This window comes from Gorilla gorilla, chromosome 6, assembly GCF_029281585.2.
Source record: "Gorilla gorilla gorilla isolate KB3781 chromosome 6, NHGRI_mGorGor1-v2.1_pri, whole genome shotgun sequence".
NCBI lineage: Eukaryota > Metazoa > Chordata > Mammalia > Primates > Hominidae > Gorilla > Gorilla gorilla.
Window position 1 is genome coordinate 152,164,185 of NC_073230.2, and position 20,962 is coordinate 152,185,146.

Below are 20,962 nucleotides of genomic sequence, written 5' to 3' on the forward strand. Positions count from 1 at the left end.
CATGGGAGTGCAGCAGCCTTCACTCAGATCTAAGCCCCGAGAAGAGGTGTGTTAACAGCTGTGGCACATGGACCACATTTATCTTTTCGGATGCTGCCTCCTTCTTGCCTTAATTGTCCTGTCTGTTTATTTTAATTCCAGGAGGTTTTGTTTCATGCCATAATAGTATCAAAATAAAATATTGGTAATAATAAAAATAACCACTTTTTATGGAGCACCTTCTTTGTGCTAGGAATGTGCTAAATGTTTTGCTTGTATGTTTTCCTTCAGTCTTCACAGCAACTTTGTGAGGGAAATAACAGCTTTTATTTTCCCCATTTTATAGATGAGCGGTCAGAGAGATATGAAAGCACAGTGAACTTACTCAAAGTTACAAAATTAATAATTAGCAGAACCGAGAATTGAACCAAAGCCTTAACCATTGAGCCTCTCAGTCACTAAGTTTCTGTTTTTTGGAAGTTTCTTCATAGTAAACATCTTCCTTCATCTAAACTCTTCTTTTTAAACTATGTTTCAGTGCTTGGCCTTGTGAGGTGACAGTTTTGGGGACTAGTATTCTCAAACTCTCTAACATCCAGTTTCATCATCTGAAGATCATGGCCTTTGCCACAATGTTCTATCCATAATCAGCTGCCATCTACAGTGAATATGGTCTCAAAATCAAGGACAGGACATTAATCTGTCTATTGTGACACTCTCAAGTGTGCACATGACTGGCAATTTGCTTCTAAGATCACTTGATTGCAGTGATAGCAACTAAGAAGCTACCCCCTAAAGAACAATAAACCCAGTTCTGAGTGAACCGAAGTAAGCCTTGATGTCACAAGCAACGTTGCGGACTTTGCCCAGAAGATGATGGAGAAACAGATCATGGGGGGCAGGTTTTGGGGTGCACTGATTGCTCTTTCAAAGGAAGCAATACTTGAGAATTGGGGAGCTCCTTTGGGAAAGAGTAGCTTGTAAGTTCAGTATACCACAAAGTGGCTTTTGAAATAATTGAAGTGATAAGTAGATGGACCTCTTTCAATATGTGTGTGTGTGTGATATATATATATACACATAATATATATAATATATAATATATAATATATACATAATATATATAATATATTATATATAACAATATTATACATATAATATATATATTATTTATATATATATTTTTGAGACTGAGTCTCGCCCTGTCAGCAGGCTGGAGTGCAGTGGCGTGATCTTGGCTTACTGCAAACTCCGCCTCCTGGGTTCAAGCGGTTCTCCTGCCTCAGCCTCCTGAGTAGCTGGGACTGCAGGTGCATGCCACCATGTCCAGCTAATTTTTGTATTTTTAGTAGAGACGGGGTTTCACCATGTTTGCTAGGATGGTCTCAATCTCTTGGCCTTGGCCTCCCAAAGTGTTGGGATTACAGGCATGAGCCACTGCACCTGGTCCAATATTTTCATTTTTATATACATTTTTCTTTTATAGATATATGACTCTAAGAAGACTAAAATACATAGCCTCTGTATTTTTATGAAATCAACTAAAATATGTTAAACAAATAATAGCTGTATTGGTACTTGAATATGTCAAAAACTTGAAGAAAATGCTCAGAAGTCTGGAGTTTTAATTATGTATGGGTAGAAACAGCTCAAAAGGAGGATCTTTGTCCTTTTTATTTTCTTTTTGGTATTTTATACATGCCACCACATTTTTCTTCCCAATCCAACAGGTTTTGAAGGTAGTACTCTGAACACAGAGACTCTAATAAGTTGTGTCAATTCAACATATGTTTCTTCAAGAAAATTTACATAAGTTCTTGCTAAAACCAAGGTCTTAGTCAACTACTACCACAATAATGCTTTGTTACAAACCACCCGAAACTCAATGGTTAGAGGAACAAGCATTTATTCTTTTTTTTTTTTTTTTTTGAGACAGAGTTTTGCTGTTGTTGCCCAGGCTGGAGTGCAATGGTGCAATCTCGGCTCACCACAACCTCCGCCTCCCAGGTTCAAGCGATTCTCCTGCCTCAGCCTCCCGAGTAGCTGGGATTACAGGCATGTGTCATCACACCTGGCTAATTTTGTATTTTTAGTAGAGACGGGGTTTCTCCATGTTGGTCAGGCTGGTCTCGAACTGCTGACCTCAGGTGATCCGCCCGCCTCGGCCTCCCAAAGTGCTGGGATTACAGGCATGAGCCACCGTGCCCAGCAAGCATTTATTCTTATGTTTGAATGTCTCACTTGGAACAATGAGAAACAAAAGAATGGGACAAGCTGTGTGGTCTCCCTCTTAGCAAATGTACCGGTTACTTATTACTCCATAATAAACAACCCCTTATTTGGTGGCTTAAAAAAAAATTGGCTCTCCATTCTATGGATTGGCAAATTAGGAAGAGCTGAAGTATCCTCTGTGCTCATTTGCATCTTTAGTTTCACATAGCAGGCCATTTCAGGGCTACCTAGTCCAGGATGGTCTCACGCACATGGTTCTTGGTTGGCTGGGGCTGTTGGCCAAGGTGCCTCAGATCTCCTCCATGAGGCCCCTCTAGCAGGCTAGCTTGGGCTAGTTCCCATGGCAACTAGATTCTAAGAGAGCAAGAGTAAATGCTGCAAGGATCTGGAGACCTAGGCTTGGAAGTTATACAATATCACTTCTGCCATATTCTATTTGTCAATTCAAGTCCCAAGGCCAGCTGAGATTAAAATAAACTCCACCACTTGAGGGGAGGATTTGCAAATAATTTGCAGTCATGTTTAATATGCCACAGGAGAAAGACAGTTTTCCTTTGAAGCAACCTATCATGAACAGATCACTGAACCCGGGAGCTGGAAAACTTGGTTTTCAGTCCTAAATCAGTTTTAAAGTAGCTGGGTAATTTTTACCTACTTTTTTTCACCTCAATAAAATCTAGCACTGAAAACCTATGTTTCTAGGTTTCTAGTCTGGTCTCTGTTTCTTTTAAGGGGGCCTTTAAGGTCCCAAGTCTTCTAAAGTCTCTTAAGTTTAAGGTCAAAGCATTAGATCAATGTATGGTAACTGATTCTCTCCCCCTTAAAGATGACCATAGATGAAAGAAGGAACTATCTAAACCCACTAAGCCAGTCCTGAAAGTGCTGGCCAAGGAGATTAAGTAGAGGGTCATATAGCAGCTATTGGGACTCTTCCTTAGGAGATACTTGGTATTTTTCCATTGCCTTGGCATGATTTGTTGTTGCTGTTGTTTTGTTTTGTTTGTCCCTTCTTCTATTCTGCTGCCTAGAAGGAAGATGTTTCCTTCTAGGAAGATAAGGATGACAGGAAAGAGGTTCACACTTGGAGGAACTGTTAACCTCTTGAGCTAGAAGGAAACCAGCATCTGGGTGCTGTGGACGTTGTGGAGAAAAGTGGCCATGTCGGCTCTAGACTGCATCTCTACAAACTTTTACATGTGATAAAATTACTATTTTCTTTAGGCTACCGTAGTTTCTTTCTATTACTTAAGACTAACTTTAATCCTACTAATAGATAAATATTAATTCCTAAGATAAATGAGGTTTGACAATGTCTACCTATTCAGTATTGTTAGATACAGATGACCATGTTGCGAACTGCACAATTTTAAGGATTGGCAATTACATGAACTAAAATGTGTGTGGTTTTCTATAGGGTTGAGCCACACAACAGCCTTGTACCTAACAACTAGTACGATGTGGAAAGAGGAAGTTGATCTCATACTAACGTGTTGTTCCTATACTTCTTGTTGGTTCACTCAGAGACCTCAATATTCTTGCTCAAGTTGTTCAACTTGTGTTTTTTCTCTTTTCTTTCTTTTATACACAGGGTCTCGCTCTGTCACCCAGGGTGGAGTGCAGTGGTGCAATCTTGACTCACTGCAGCCGCAACCTCCCAGCTGTATGACCTTGAATTGAACACCCCTTTTTGAGATGGGGTCTCACCCTGTGACTCAGGCTGCAGTGCAGTGGCATGATCACAGCTCACTGCATCCTCTCCCAGGCTCAAGCAATCCTTCACCTCAGCCCCACCAAGCAGCTGAGACTACAGGTACACACCACCACACCCGGCTAAATTTTTGTTTACTTTGTAGAGATGAGGTCTCACTATGTTGCCCAGGCTGATCTTGAACTCCTTGGCTCAAGTGATCCACCTACCTCAGCTTCACAAAGTGCTGAGATTACAGGTATGAGCCCCTGCACCTGGCCACTTTTAGAAGTCTATAACAGTTGGAATCCTCCCAAGAAAATAGAAACAGCTCTAGGTATTTCAGAGAAAACTTAATACATCTAACTAGATACATAGGTAATAGAAGAATTGAGAAGTTAAATGGGTGGGGGAGAGAAAATGAGGCAGTCCTAAAATTATCAACAGAAGAAAACTACCACAAATCTTTAGTTTAGAGGAACAAAGAGGAGAAGCGGTGTTACCAGAGTCTGGCAGTTGTACCACCTGCAGAAGATGGACCATTCTGGACCTTCTCAGCAAGCTGGGATCTTAGAAGAAAGAACTATTTGGTGGGAGATGGAGCCACTGTGGACATATGCCTGCCCTTGGAGGTGCCCCCTGAGGCAGAGAGAGAAAAGGAGAAACATCCTGGTTTCATCTCTGCTTCCACCCTCTTCCCCTTGGCTGAATCTTTGCAGAAGTCAGAAAGAAAAGAGCCTTGGGAAACATAGTTCCTCGTGATACAGAGCAGGACAGAGGAAGCCAGGAAACTAACATGCAAACAGGCAAATGACTGGCACAGAGTACTTGTAGGAGTACTTGATTTGTGCGTAAAGGCACTGGGAACGCGCAGTACTGCTTCATAGCCCAAGTTACCACAGGTGGCTCAAAGCTGAGCAGAAAATGCTTCTTTTATGCAGAACTCCTCAGTATCTTGAAAATTAGATGTTTTTATTATCTGGAAACAGCATCCTTGAAATAGACATTGCTATTCTTATGATAGTGTGCAACAGCAGTAATAAAGGTAAGCCTCCTTCAAATACCTCTGTAGATAACAGACATTAACTCAGAGAAATAAGAGCAAAAGAAAAATAACACAGTGGATGCTGCATAGTAACCACAGCTGACTGGATGATTTACTTCCTGTGAAAACCTACCCCTCAGGGAATTCCAAAAACACTTGAAGTGAACTTTTTGGGAGAGGCAAGAACAGGATATTTGAGGTGCTGATGTTCATATGACATCATGTGTATCCCCAGATGAATGGATCAGGCATCATTTGAATTCTATGAATATTTACTTCAAGAGTGTAGTCTGTATTAATAAGCAAGCTTGGTCTATGGTTTTTCTTTTTAAAATGTCATTTTTATAGCCTGGGCAACATAACGAGATCTCATCTCTATGAAAAATTTTAAAAATTAGTCCTAGCTACTCAAAAGGCTGAGGCTGAGGTGGGAGGATAACTTGAGCACAAGAGTTCAAGGCTGCAGTGAGCTATGAAGGCAATGACTTTGTGACTTGCAGAGTGAGATGACTTCCCCTGGGTTTTCATTTAGCCTCATATATCCCAGTCATGGAGCTGAATAATTCAGAAACCCAGAAATGAAATGGATGCAGACAATAAGAGCCCCAAGGAAAACCTGCTCTCTCCAGCAAAAGGAGCAGGAAAAGGGCAGCCTACCAAGACAGAAAACATAATAGTCACTCTATTCAAGCCAATTACCACAGAAAAAATGGTGGCTCCTTTCCCATCCATGCCAGCAAAGGCTGACAGGAAAGCCTAGATTTCCACCTTTGAAAGGCATAGTGAGGCATGCAAACAACCTCCCACCACACACACACACACACACACACACACACATGCACACACACACACACGTGGTATCAGAGAAGGCCAAGTAGGGAGCCAGAAATTTCATCCTCACTGGACAATAAAGAGGCCCCCATCCCCTCCTGTCAGAGGTGCTGGTGGAGGGAGAGTCATGACCTTCATCATCAGTCAGTAGTAAGAAGAGCAAATCACCCCCCAGCCATAGTGTCATTGGAGGCCATGTGGGAGTCACCCCTATCCCTCCAGACAGAAAGTCCTACCCCTTCACACAGAAAGATATCAATAGACACCAAATGAGGGCTTGAAATCCTAACCTTCCCCAACAATAACGAAGAGTCTTAAACTGGGTTGTCAACAGAGGTCAATTGAGGTAACCAAATTTCTACTCTCACCAAAATGGTGCTCCCTACTGCCACCACTCTGCTGGAGAAATGCCTGAAAAAGCCAGCTAAAATAGAAGGTTTAAATAAGATCTAGGTCCTCATAACATAGTACAAAGATGCCCAAGTTTCTATGAAAATCACTCATTATACCAACAACTCTGGAGATCTGAAACTGAAAGAAAAAGAAAAAGATAATCAATAGATATTAGCATAGAGGCCAGGCACGGTGGCTCACGCCTGTAATCCCAGCACTTTGGGTGGCCAAGGTGGGTGAATCAGCTGAGGTCAGGAGTTTGAGACCAGCCTGGCCAACATGGTGAAACCTCATCTCTACTAAAAATATAAAAATTGGCCGCTCTTGGTGGTGTGCACCTGTAATCCCAGCTACTCGGGAGGTGGAGGCAGGAGAATCACTTGAACCTGGGAGGTAGAGGTTGCAGTGAGCTGAGATCACACCATTGTACTCCAGCCTGGGCAACAAGAGAGAAACTCCATCTCAAAAAAAAAAAAAAATATATATATATATATATATATATATATATATAAGCATAGGGATGATAGAAATGTTAGAATTTTGTGATAATGATTTTAAAGCAATCATAATACAATTGGTTAAATGAGCTGAAACAAATAAAAGAAAAGGAGTTTCAGCAAAGAAACAGAGGATGTAAAGAAGAGACAAACGAATTTTGGAACTCAAAAATGCAAAATTAGAACCCCAAAATAAATAAATAGCCCAAATTTAAAACTCAGTGGATGGACTCAACAGGGAACAGATGGGTAAAAAAAGCAATGTACTAGAAGATAAAACAACATAAATTACCCAGTCTGAATAACAGAGAGAAAATGGACTGGGAAAAATTTGAACAGAGCCTCAGAGATCTGTGAGACTATAATAAAAGATCTAGACTGGGCACGGTGGCTCACACCTGTAATCCCAGCACTTTGGGAGGCCAAGGTGGGTGGATCATGAGGTCAGGAGATCAAGACCATCCTGGTCAACATGGTGAAACCCCCATTTCTACTAAAATAAAAAAAAATTAGCCGGATGTGGTGGCACACACCTGTAGTCCCAGCTACTTGGGAGGCTGAGGCGGGGGAATCGCATGAACCCGGGAAGCAGAGGTTGCAGTGAGCCAAGATTGGGCTACTGCACTCCATCCTGGCCACAGAGTGAGACTCCATCTCAAAATATATATATAAATAAATAAAGATCTAACGTACATTTCATCAGAAAAAGCAGGGCTAAAAATGTGCTCAAATAAACGATAACTGAAAACTTCCCAAATTTGGCAAGAGACAAACACCTACAGATTCAAGAAGCTGAGCAAATCCCAAACAAGATCAACCCAAAAAAATCCACACTGAGACGCATCATAGTTAAACTTCTGAAAACTAGACACACAGAAAGATATTAAAAGCATCAAGAAAAAAATAAAGTCTATATTGGAAAAACAATTCAAAGGACAGTGGATTTCTCATCAGAAACCATGGAGGCCAAAAGGAAGTGACATAATGTTTTCCAAGTGCTGAGAAAAGACGACTGCAGCCCAGAATCCTATACTTAGAAAAAATATACTTCAGGAATGAAGAGGAAGTCAAGACATCTCAGATGAAGGAAAACTAAGAGAAGTTACCATTAGCAGAACCACCCTAAATGAATGACTAAAGAAAGTTCTCTAAACAGGAAGGAAATTACAAAAGAAAGAAGGAAACTTGGGGCTGGGCACAGTGGCTCACGCCTGTAATCCCAGCACTCTGAGAGGCTGGGATGGGCAGATCACCTGAGGTCAGGAGTTCAAGACCACCCTGGCCAACATGGTGAAACTCCATCTCTACTAAAAATACAAAAATTAGCCAGGTGTGGTGTTGCATGCCTGTAATCCCAGCTACTCGGGAGGCTGAGGCAGGAGAATCTCTTGAACCCAGGAGGCAGAGATTGCAGTGAGCTGAGATTGTGTCATTGTACCCCAGCCTGCGCAAAAAGAGTGAAACTCTGTCTTAAGGAAAAAAGACAAAAAAAAACATAGTAAACCAGTATATAGGTAAATACAGTAGACCTTCCTTTTTGTGAAGACTTTGAAATTGTGTTTGATGATTGAAGCAAAAATGATACTATATCTGATATAAATGTAGAGAAAGAGCATTACATTATAAATATGGGAGAAAATAAGATGACTATGATTAATTATGTACATGTAACATAATACTAAAGCAACCACTAAATTTATTAGGGCAAGGGCCAGGCATGGGGTTCACACCTGTAATCCCAGCACTTTGAGAGGCCAAGGTGGGTGGATTACTTGAGGTCAGGAGTTTGAGTCCATCCTGGCCAACATGGTGAAACCCTGTCTCTACTAAAAATACAAAATTAGACAGGCGTGGTGGCATGTGCCTGTAATTCCAGCTGCTTGGGAGGCTGAGGCAGGAGAATCACATGAACCTGGGAGGCAGAGGTTGCAGTGAGCTGAGATCACACCACTACACTCCAGCCTGGGAGACACAGCAAGACTCTGTGTCAAAAAAAAAAAAATATATATATATATATATGCATGTGTGTATATATATATATATATATGCATGTGTGTATATATATATATATATGCATGTGTGTGTATATATATATATATGCAAGAAATACACCCAAAAAGACTACAAATAAATCAAAATAGTTTGAAAAATGTTCAGGTAGCCCACAGAAAGCCATGAAAAAATACAGAAATAAAAGAGAGAATAAACATAAAACAAAAAATTAAATAAATGTTGCACTTTAATGCACCAATAATTACATTAAATGTAAGTAGTCTGATAAACCAAGTTAAAGACAGAGACTGGCAGAGTAGGTTACATCCCCCCTTATATGCTCTCTACAAAAAATTCACTTAAAATATGATGATATAGACAGCTTAAAAGTAAAATATTGGAAAATGGTATATCATGCAAACATTGATCAAAAGAAAGGAGGGGACCGGGCGCAGTGGCTCACGCCTGTAATCCCAGCACTTTGGAAGGCGGAGGCAGGCGGATCACGAGGTCAGGAGATTGAGACCATCCTGGCTAACAGGGTGAAACCTCATCTCTACTAAAAATACAATAAAAATTAGCCGGGCGTGGTGGCGGGTGCCTGTAGTCCCAGCTACTCGGGAGGCTGAGGCAGGAGAATGGCGTGAACCTGGGAGGTGGAGCTTGCAGTGAGCCGAGATCACGCCACTGCACTCCAGCCTGGGTGACAGTGCAAGACTCCGTCTCAAAAAAAAAAAAAAAAAAAAAAAAGAAAAAGAAAAAAGAAAGGAGTAGTTTTATTAATACCATGTGTAATAGACTTCACAGCAAAGAAAATCATCAGAGACAGAGATATTATATAAGATTAATCCAACAAAAAGACATAGCAATCCTAAAATTGTGTGCACCAAACAACAGAACTGAAAAATATGTGAAACAAAAACTGATAGAATGGGAGGAGAAATAGATAAAGTCACACTTACAATTGGAGATTTTAACACCCCTTCTCAACAAATTATAAACTATGTAGACACAAAATCCTCAAGGATATAAAAGAACTCAGTGTTCTAATTAACACGTATAGCACACTTCACCTAACAGCAGAATAGACATTCTCTTCATGCCCACAAAACGTGTACCAAAGTAGACGATATCTTTTTTTAAAACTCAAAAATTTTAAGAGAATTGAAATCATACAGAGTGTGTTCTCCGGTTAGTGGAAATCAAAGAGCAGAAAGATAACAGGAAAGTTTCTGAACACTTGTAAACTAAGCAACAGACCTCTTAATAATCTGTGGGTCAAAAAGGAAGTCTCAAGGGATTTTTTCAATATGGTGAATTGAATGAAAATGAAAACACAACAATCAAAATTTGTGCCACACAGGATTGAGAGGGAAACTTATAGTGCCAAATGCACACATTAGAAAAGAATAGTCTCAGATCAACAATGTAAGTTCCCACTTTCAGAACCGAGTCAGAGGCTGCCTGCAGTGACTCACGCCTGTAATCCCAGTACTTTGTGGGGCTGAGGTGGGCAGATCACTTGAGGTCAGGAGTTTGAGACCAGCCTGGCCAACATGCCGAAACCTTGTCTCTACAAAATACAGAAAAATTAGTTGGGTGAGGTGGCACGTGCCTGTAGTCCTAGCTACTTGGGAGGCTGAGGCAGGAGAATCACTTGAACCCAGGAGTTGGAGGTTCCCGTGAGCCAAGATCACGCCACTGTGCTCCAGCCTGGGCCACAGAACGAGACTCTGTCTCAAAGAAAAAAAAAAAAAAAAGAACTGAACCCAGCCAGAAAGGAATGAAATGAACCCAAAACAATCAGAAAGAAGAAAATAATAAATATAAAGAATAGAAATCAATACAATTAAAAAACAGAAGAGAAAACTAATGAAAAAGAGCTGGATCTTTAAAAAGATAATGATTAAAACTGACAAATCTCGGGCAAGACTGACAAAATGAGAGAGTGAGAAAGAGAAGACACAAATTACCACATCATCAATATCAGAAATGAAACAGGGGATAACACTACAGTCCCTGCAAACATCAAAATTTCATGAACAATTCTACATGCATAATTTGACAACCTAGATAAAAATCAAATGATTTATTAAAAAAATACAAACTCTTACAATGCATTTAAGATAAAGTAGATAATTTGAATAGCCTTAAAAGGAAATTTAACTTGTAATTTAAGAGCTCCCAAATGAGATATTGCCAGCCCCTAGTGATTTTATGGGAAAAACTAATAAACATTTACAGAAGAATTAACACCAATTCTATATACAATCTCTTCCAGAAAATATGAGAGGAAGAAATACTTTCCAATTCATTTTATGAAGCCACTTTCACCCTAATGCCAAAACCAGACCAAAAAAACACACAAAAAACCCTGCAGACCAATAATCCTCATATAGCTGAAAATTTCATAATAAAATATTATCAAATAGAATCCAGTAATATGTAAACATTATTCTCCATGGCCAAGTAGGATTTATTCTAGGGATGCAACATAGGTTTAACATTTGAAAGTCAATCAATGTAATCTACCATATTAATGGGGTAAAGAAGAAAAATCATATAATCGTATCAGTTAATTCAGAAAAAATCATTAGACAAAATTCAACACCTATCCATGATAACAACTCTCAGAAAAATAGGAATAGATTTGACACAGTGCATCTACAAAAATCCCATAGCTGGCTAGGTACAGTGGCTCATGCATGTAATCCCAGCACTTTGGGAGGCTGAGGCAGGCGGATCACCTGAGGTCAGGAGTTTGAGACCGGCCTGACCCATACGGTGAAACTCTACTAAAAATACAAAAATCAGCCTGGCGTGGTGGCATGTGCCTGTAGTCCCGGCTACTCAAGAGGCTGAGACAGGAGAATTGACTGAACCCAGGAGGTGGAGATTGCAGTGAGCCAAGATCGCACCACTGCACTCCAGCCTGGTCTCCGTCTCAAAAAAAAAAAAAAAAAAAAAAAAAAATCCCATAGCTAACGTGATATGTGATAAGGGACTGAATGTTTCCCCCATAAGATCAGAAACAAGGTAAGCATGCCTAATCCACTCCAATCACTCTTATTAAATGTAGTGCTAGAAGCTGTAATAACTACAACAAAGTAAGAAAAAGAAATAGAGGGAATACAGATAAGAAAAAAAGAATTAAAATGGTTTCTATTTGAAGATAACATGATTGCCTACATAGAAAATTCCAAAGAATATACAAAAAAAGTTTAGAACTCAAATGTGAGTTAATTAAGGTCACAGGATACAAGATAAACATACAAAAAACAGTTGTGTTTTTATTTGCTAGCCATGAACACGTAGACATTCAAATTAAAAATATAATAACGTTTACAGTCACTCAAAAAATACTTAGCAAACAAAGCGTGTAATAGTCAAGGTTCTTCAAAGAAGTAGACCCAACAGGATGTGTATATATATAGTCATGCATTGCCTAACAATGGGGATATGCTGAGAAATGTGACTATGCAATCTCATCATGTGAACATCATAGAATGCATTTACACAAACCTAGATATTATAGCCTACTATACACGTAGGCTATGTGGTATGGCGTATTGCTCCTCGGCTATAAACCTGTACAGCATCTTACTGTACTGAACGGTGCAGGCAATTGTAACACAATGGTAAGTAGATATATATCTAAACATGGAAAAGGATTTTTTCAGCTCCATTATAATCTTATGAGACCACTGTTATGTATGTGATCTGTCATTGACCAAAACGTCATTGTATGGTGCATGACTGTACATGTATGTAAGATTTTTTGTTGGTATAGACAAAGTTATTCTATAATTTATATGAAAATGAAAAAGAAAAAGAATATATAAAACAATTTTGAAAAATAAGAATGAAGTAGGAGAAATCCATTTACCTGGTATCAGCAGTGATTACATAGTTACAGTAATTAACAATGGTAGTGCTGGAGGGACATAGAGATCAGTGAAATAGAACAGAAGACAGAACCCGTAAATCGGCCCACATAAACATATCAAGCTGATTTTTGATGAAGTGCAAAAGCAATTCATTGGAAGAAATCCTTTTCAACAAATGTTGCTAAAACAACTGGACATTCATAGGCAAATAAATGAGCCTTGACCTCAGTCTCCCATCTTATATGGAAAATAACCCCAAATAGATCATGGACTTAAGTGTAAAACATAAAAATAAAAAATTGACAGGAAAAAGCATAGGAGAAAATCTTTGCAACATAGGGCTAGACAAAGATTTCTGAGACTTGACACCAAAAGCACAATCCACAAAAAGAAGAATAAGTAGGACTTCATCAAAATTAGCAGTTTTGCTCTGCAATCAACCATGATAAGAGGATTAAAAGATAGACTACAGACTGGGGGAAAATATTTGCAATCATGAATCTGACAAGACTGGTATCTAAAATATATAAAAACGTTCCACAACTCAACATTAAAAAAACAAAAAATTCAATTTGAAATGGGCAATAGACATGAAGAGATATTTCATCAAAGATAATATAAATATGACAAGTAAGCACATTGAAAAATGTTTAAAATTATTAACCATTAGGAAAATGCACTTTATATGGCAGTGAGATATCACTGCATATCTATCAGAATGGCTAAAATAAATTATGACAACCAAATACTAGAGAGTATGTGGAAAAACTGGAACACTCATATATTGGTGGTGAAACTGTAAGTAAAATGGTATAGTTTTGTAGAGACATAAAATGTTATATTCACATAAAATCTCTACGCAAATGTTTATGGTAACTTTATTCATAATAAACAATCTGGTCACATTCTGATGTCCTTCAATGAGTGAATTGTTAAACAAACTGTAGTAATTTATACCATGGAATATTACTCAGCAGTAAAAAGCAGTAAACTTTTTTAAAACTTTTATTTTAAGTTCAGGAGTAAATGTGCAGGTTTGTTATATAGGTAAACTTGTGTCATGAAGGTGTGTTCTACAAATTATTTCATCACTGAAGTATTAAACCTAGTACCCATTCATTATTTTTCCAAATCCTCTCCTTTCTCCCACCCTTTGCCCTCTGATAGGCCCCAGTGTGTGTTGTTCTCTCTATGTGTCCATGTGTTCTCATCACTTAGCTACCACTTATAAGTGAGAACGTGCATTATTTGGTTTTCTGTTCCTGCATTAATTTGCTAAGGATAATAGCCACCAGCTGCATACATGTTCCTGCAAAGGACATGATACCATTCTTTTTCATGGCTGCATAGTATTCCATGGTGTATATGTACCACATTTTCTTTATCCAGTCTATCATTGATTGGCATTTAGTTTGATTCCATGACTTTGCTGTTGTGCATAGTGTTGTAATGAACATTCGTGTGCATGTGTCTTTAAAATAGAATGATTTATATTCCTTTGGGTATATAATCAGGAAAGGGATTGCCGGGTGAATGGCATTTCTGTTCTTAGGTCTTTAAGGAATTACCAATTACTGTCTTCCACAATGGATGAACTAATTTACACTCCCATCAACAATGTATAAGCATTTCTTTTTCTCTGCAACCTTGCCAGCCTGTTATTTTTTGACTTTTTAACAGTAGCCATTCTGACTGACATGAGATGGTATCTCATTGTGGTTTTAATTTGCATTTCTCTAATGATCAGTGATATTGAGCTTTTTTGTCATTTGATTCTTGGCCGCATGTATGTCTTCTTTTGAAAAATGTCTGTTTGTGTCCTTTGCCCGCTTTTTTATGGGGCTGTTTTTTTTTTTGTAAATTTGTTTACAAGTTCCTATAGGTAATGCTAGATATTAGACCTTTGTCAGATGCATAGTTTGCAAAAACTTTCTCCCATTCTATGGGTTCTCTGTTCACTCTGTTGATAGTTTCCCTTGCTGTGTAGAAGCTCTTTAGTTTAATTAGATCCCATTTGTCAATTTTTACTTTTGTTGCAATTGCTTTTCCTGTCTTTGACATGAAATCTTTGCTCATTTATATCTCCTGAATGGTATTGTCTATGTTGCCTTCCAGGGTTTTTATAGTTTTGAGTTTTACATTTATGTCTTTAATCTATCTTGAGTTAATTTTGTATATGGCATAAGGAACTGGTTCAGTTTCAATCTTCTGCATATTGCTAGCCAGTTATCTCAGCACCATTTATTGAATAGGGAATCCTTTCCGTATTGCTTGTTATGGTCATATTTGTTGAAGATCAGATGGCTGTAGGTGTGCAGCCTTATTTCTGGCCTCCCTATTCTGTTCTGTTGATCTATGTGTCTGTTTTTGTACCATTGCCATGCTGTTCTGGTTATTGTAGCCCTGTAGTATACTTTGAAGTCAGGTAGTGTGATGCCTCCAGCTTCGTTCTTTTGGCTTAGCATTGCCTTGGTGATTCAGCTCTTTTTTGGTTCCATATGAATTTTAAAATAGTTTTTCCAATTTTGTGAAGAATCTCAATGGTAGTTTAATAGGAATAGCACTGAATCTATAAATTGTTTTGGGTAGTATGGCCATTTTCATGATATTGATTATTCCTATCCATGAGCATGGAATGATTTTTCATTTGTTTGTATCATCTCTGGCTTCTTTGAGCAGTGTTTTGTAGCTCTCCTTGTAGAGACCTTTCACTTCCCTGGTTAGCTGTAGTCCTAAGCATTTTATTCTTTTTGTGATAGTTGTAAATGGGATTGTGGTCCTGATTTGGCTCTCAGATTGACTGTTACTGGTGGAAAGGAATGTTAGTGAATTTTGCACATTGATTTTGCATCCTGAGGCTTTGCTGAAGTTGTTTATCAGCTTAAGAAGCTTTTGGAGTGGGACTATAGGCTTTTCTAGATATAGGATCATGTCGTCAACAAATATAGTTTGACTTCCTGTCTTCCTATTTGGATGCTCTTCACTTCTTTCTCTTGCCTGATTGTTCTCCTGGTCAGGACATCCAATACTATGTTGAATAAGAGTGGTGAGAGAGGACATCCTTTTCTTGTGACGGGTTTCAAGGTGACTGCTTCCAGCTTTTGCCCATGCAGTAGGATATTGGCTGTGGGTTTTCCATAGATGACTCTTATTATTTTGAAGTATGTTCCTTCAATGTCTATTTTATGGAGAGTTTCTAACATGAAGGGATGTTGAATTGTATCAAAAGCCTTTTCTGCCTTTATTGAGATAATCATGCGTTTTTTGTCTTTAGTTCTGTTTATGTGATGAATCACATTTATTGATTGGCATATGTTGAACCAACCTTGTATCCCAGGGATAAAGCCAACTTGATCATGGTGAATAAGCTTTTTGATGTGCTTCTGGCTTTCGTTTGCCAGTATTTTGTTGAGGATTTTTGCATTGATGTTCATCAAGAATATTGGCCTGAAGTTTTCTTTTTTTGATTGTGTGTCTTCTAGGTTTTGGTATCAGGATGATGCTAGCCTTGTAGATGAGTTAGGGAGGAGTCCCTCCTCCTCAATTTTTTGAAATAGATTCAACAAGAATGGTACCAGCTCTTTTTTGTATATCTGGTAAAATTTGGCTGTGAATCTGTGTGGTCCTGGGCTTTTTTGTTTGTTTGTTTGTTTTGTTAGTAGGCTATTTATTACTGACTCATTTTCAGAGCTCATCATTGGTCTGTTCAGGGATTCTATTTCTTCCTGGTTCAGTCTTAGGAGGGTGTATGTCTCCAGGAATTTATCCATTTCTTCTAGATTTTCTAGTTTATGTGCATAACGGTGTTCATAATATTATCTGATGGTGTTTGTATTTCTGTGGGCTCAGTGTAATATCCCCTTTGTCATTTCTAATTGAGTTTATTTGAATCTTCTCTTTTTTCTTCCTTATTAGTCTAGCTAGTGGTCTATTTTATTAATTTTTTTCAAAAAAACAGCTCCTGGTCAATCTCCTTCAGTTCAGCTCTGATTTTGGTTATTTCTTGTCTTCTGGTAGCTTTGAGATTTGTTTGCTCTTGGTTCTCTAGTGCTTTTAGTTGTGATGTTAGGTTGTTAACTTGAAATCTTTCTAACTTTTTGATGTGGGCATTTAGTGCTATAAATTTCCCTCTGAACACTTCCTTAGCTGTGTTTCAGAGATTCTGATATGTTGTATCTTTGTTCTCATTAGTTTCAGAGAACTTCTTGATTTCTGCCTTAATTTCATTATTTACCCAAAAGTCATTAAGAAGCAAGTTATTCAATTTCCAAGTAATTGTATGGTTTTGAGGGAATTTCTTAGTCTTGATTTCTAATTTGATTGCACCGTGGTCAAAGAAATTGTTTTTTATGAATTCAGTTATTTTGTATTTGCTGAGGAGTGTTTTACTTCCAATTATGTGATCAATTTTATAGTATGTGCCATGTGATGATGAGAAGAATATATATCCTGTTGCTTTTGGATGGAGAGTTCTGTAGATACCTATCAGGTCCATTTGATCCAGTGCTGCGTTCAGGTCCTAAATATCTTTGTCAATTTTCTGTCTCTATGAGCTGTCTGATATCGTCAATATGTTAGACAACAGGGTGTTAAAATCTCCCTCTATTATTGTGTGAGTCTAAGTCTCTCTTTGTAGGTCTCTAAGAACTTGCTTTATGAATCTGGATGCTCCTGTATTGGGTGCGTATATATTTAAGAAAGATAGCTTTTCCTGTTGACTTGAACCCTTTACCATTATATAATGTCCTTCTTTGTCTTTTTTTGTCTTTGTTGGTTTAAAGTCTGTTATGTCAGAAACAAGGATTGCAATCCCTGTTTTTTTCTGTTTTCCATTGTCTTGGTAGACTTTTCTCCATCCCTTTATTTTGAGCCTATGTATGTCATTGCATGTAAAATGGGTCTCTTGAAGACAGCATACCAATGGGTCATAGTTCTTTTATCCAGCTTCCAGTCTTTTAATTAGGGTATTTAGCCCATTTACTTTTAAGGTTAATGTTGATATGTATGAATTTGATCCTTTCATCATGTTAGTTGATTATTTTGCTGACTTGTTTATGTGGTTGCTTTATACTGTCACTGGTCTGTGTACTTCATTGTGTTTTGTAGGGGCTGGCAACAGTCTTTCCTTTCCATATTTAGTGCTTCCTTCAGGAGCTCTTGTAAGTCACATCTGTTGGTAACAAATTCCCTCAGCATTTGCTTGTCTGGAAAGGATCTTATTTCTCTGCTTATGAAGCTTAGTTTAGCCAGATACGACATACTGGTTTGGAATTTCTTGCCCCCAATCTCCTCTGGCTTGTAGAGTTTCTGCTGAGAGGTTCACTGTTTTGTTTTGTTTTGTTTTTGAGATGGAGTCTTGCTCTGTTGCCCAGGCTGGAGTGCAGTGGTGCAATCTTGGCTCACTGCAGACTCTGCCCCCCAGGTTCCAGTGATTCTCCTGCCTCAGCCTCTTGGGTAGCTAGGATTACAGGTGCACACCACCATGCCCAGCTAAATTTTATATTTTTAGTAGATATGGGGTTTTGCCATGTTGGCCAGGCTGCTCTTGAACTCCGGACCTCAGGTAATCCAACTGCCTTGGCCTCCCAAAGTGCTGGGATTACAGGCATGAGCCACCACACCCAGCCAAGAAGTCCACTGTGAGTCTGATGGGATTCACTTTGTAGGTGACCTGACCTTTCTCTATAGCTGCCTTTAACATTTTGACCTTGGAGAATCTGATGATTACATGTCTTGGGGATGTTCTTCTTGCGTAGCATCTTACTGGAGTTTTCTGCATTTCCTGAATTTGAATGTTGACCTCTCTAGCTAGGTTGGAGAAGTTCTCACGGATTATATCCTGAAATACGTTGTCTAAGTTGGTTCCATTCTCCCCAGTGTCTTTCGGGGACAATGATGAGTTACTCAATCTCTTTACATAATCTTATATTTCTCAGAGGTTTTGTTCATTCCTTTTCATTCTTTTTTCTCCATTTTTGTCTGACTATCTTATTTCAGAAAGCCAGTCTTCAAGCTCTGAGATTCTTTCTTCCACATGGTCTATTCTGCTACTAATACTTGTGATTACATTATGAAATTCTCCTAGTGTGTTTTTCAGCTCTATCAGCTTAGTTATATTCTTTTCTATACTGGCTATTTTGTCTGTCAGCTCCTGCATTGTTTTATCATGGTTTTCAGCTTCCTTGAATTGGGTTTCAACATATTCTTGTATCTCAGTGATCTTCATTTCTATCCATATTCTGAATTCTATTTCTGTCATTTCATCCATGGCAGCCCAGTTCAGAATGCTTGCTGGAGAGACGATGTGGTCATTTGGAGGAAAGAAGGGACTGCAGTTTTTCTTTTCTTTTTATTCAAGTTTTGAGTGTTCTTCCATTAGGTTTTTTTTCTCATCTTTGTGGGCTTATCTACCTTCAATCTTTGAGGTTGTTGACCTTTGGATTTTTTTTTTTTAAAACCTACTTGATGACCTTTAGGGTCTGATTGTGGTATAAGGTGGGTTCAGTGAACTGGCTTCATTTCTGAAGGATTTTAGGAAGCCAATGCTTAGCTCCAACTCCTATACTGTGTTCTCTAACTGGAGGACTTGCATTAGGCCCCAGTTTTGTTCTCTGGCTCTTTGAGGCATGGCATGCAGTGTGCTGGTGGTGGGGGTAGTGCAGTGAGGTGCAGCAGCTGTGGCAGAGTGCTAGTGGGTGCCAAGTGCCTGCCTCCTTGCAGTTGTTCACCACAGTGACAGAGGCAATGCAGCTGCGGTGGGGGACAGTGGGGTGAGGCGCCCTGCTGGACACTGTGTATAGTTGCACTGGAGGTAGTGTTGGGTCTGGTGTGGGGTGTTGGCTGGTGCAGGGTGCCTTCTCTATGCCCCACAAGCAGGAGCGATTGTTCAGGGTGGAGGAGGATGTGCTGTTCTCTGCACAGTGTTAGTTCGGGGCCAGGCACTGGCAGGGGTGGGGCTTCTGACTCTGTGCCCACCAAGGTTCCATCTGCAATGGCAGCCTGCAAAGGGAAGTGGAGCAGACTGCTCTCCCCTCCACTGACAGGGCAAAGAAAGCAAACCCCTTCCACTTATGTTGGCATGTGCCAGCAAAGTGATGTGGGGAGTTGCTATGTGCCTGGAGGAAGCTTCAGTATGGGAGGGAATGGTAGGCTGGTGTGTGGCCATGGAGCCACCCAGCTGGAGCTCTCCACTGATGAGGCACAGTCCACCAGCACAGAAGCTATTGTGGTGGGCCCCCAGGGCACCGGAGATTGCCCTGCAAGCAGGTGTGGCCTGGCTAGGGCCCTAGGAGAGGCCAGTAGACCAAGGGGTGTTCAGGTCGGACCAGCCTGGTCTGATGGGCAAGACCATCCTGAAAGATCAGGTCCGACAGTTCCCCTAGGGTTAAAGTCTCCTATGGGAGCAAGTCAGGCCTGGGGGATGGCCATCCCTGGAGGTGCACCACTGCAGACACTCCCACATCAAACTGTCAGCTGGCTTGCTGCCTGTACCGCTTCTCTAAGCAGTGCTCCCTGCCAACTCGAGTGTCCGTGGTGGTTGAGGAGTCTCCTCCTGCCAGGTTCCAGAGGCCTGTGGTGAAATCAGGTGGTCAGAGGCCCTGGCACTATATTTGCCAAAAGTTGATCCACACTATGTACTCTTTCTCCCATTTTTTACTTGGCAATTGAAGTCTGGTGCAGATGCATCTCATTAGCAAAGCTCTGGTAAAAGCCTGTGCCTGACTGCAAGGGAGTCTGGGAGAGCATGGTCTGATTTCTATCTTGGAGAAGAGGGATTTATAATATGGGAAATTCTCCAAACATAGAAAGACATTCAAAAGATACTTTTGAGTTACAAACACAACAAATGTCCACTACAGATAGAATACCATGTTTTGTAACTAAGAGACTATATTTGCTTTTTGAAGATCTAAAGACAATTTTCAAGTTCTGCTGGATAGAATAGGTAGGAGGGAGAAGGGAGTATGTTTCTTTGATAAATTATCCACTTTCTCCTTCAGTTCTTGGTGTTCTCTATTTCTTGATTCAATATTAATATATTGTATTTTTATAGAAACACATACATTTCACTTATCTAATTCTATTAGCATATAACTGTGCCTAACCCTTCTTAGTTTTAATATTGTTCTCCATTGCTATATATCCTCTCTATTTCTAATTTTATTTTATTTTGTATTTCCTTTTTATTACAAAATATGTTTATTATAGCAAAATTGAAAATCATAAAAGCACACAGAAGAAAAAAATCATTTTTACTTTAGTAAAAATAGCTGTAATACACCTAGTAATAGCTGTAATAAACAGCCCATTATCCATTCCACCCATACCCCATTGTAAAACAGACATGAGGTTTAGATGGGATTCACTCTACCATTATATCTGGGATGGATCATATTTGACCTGAGCAAACCAGAGTGAT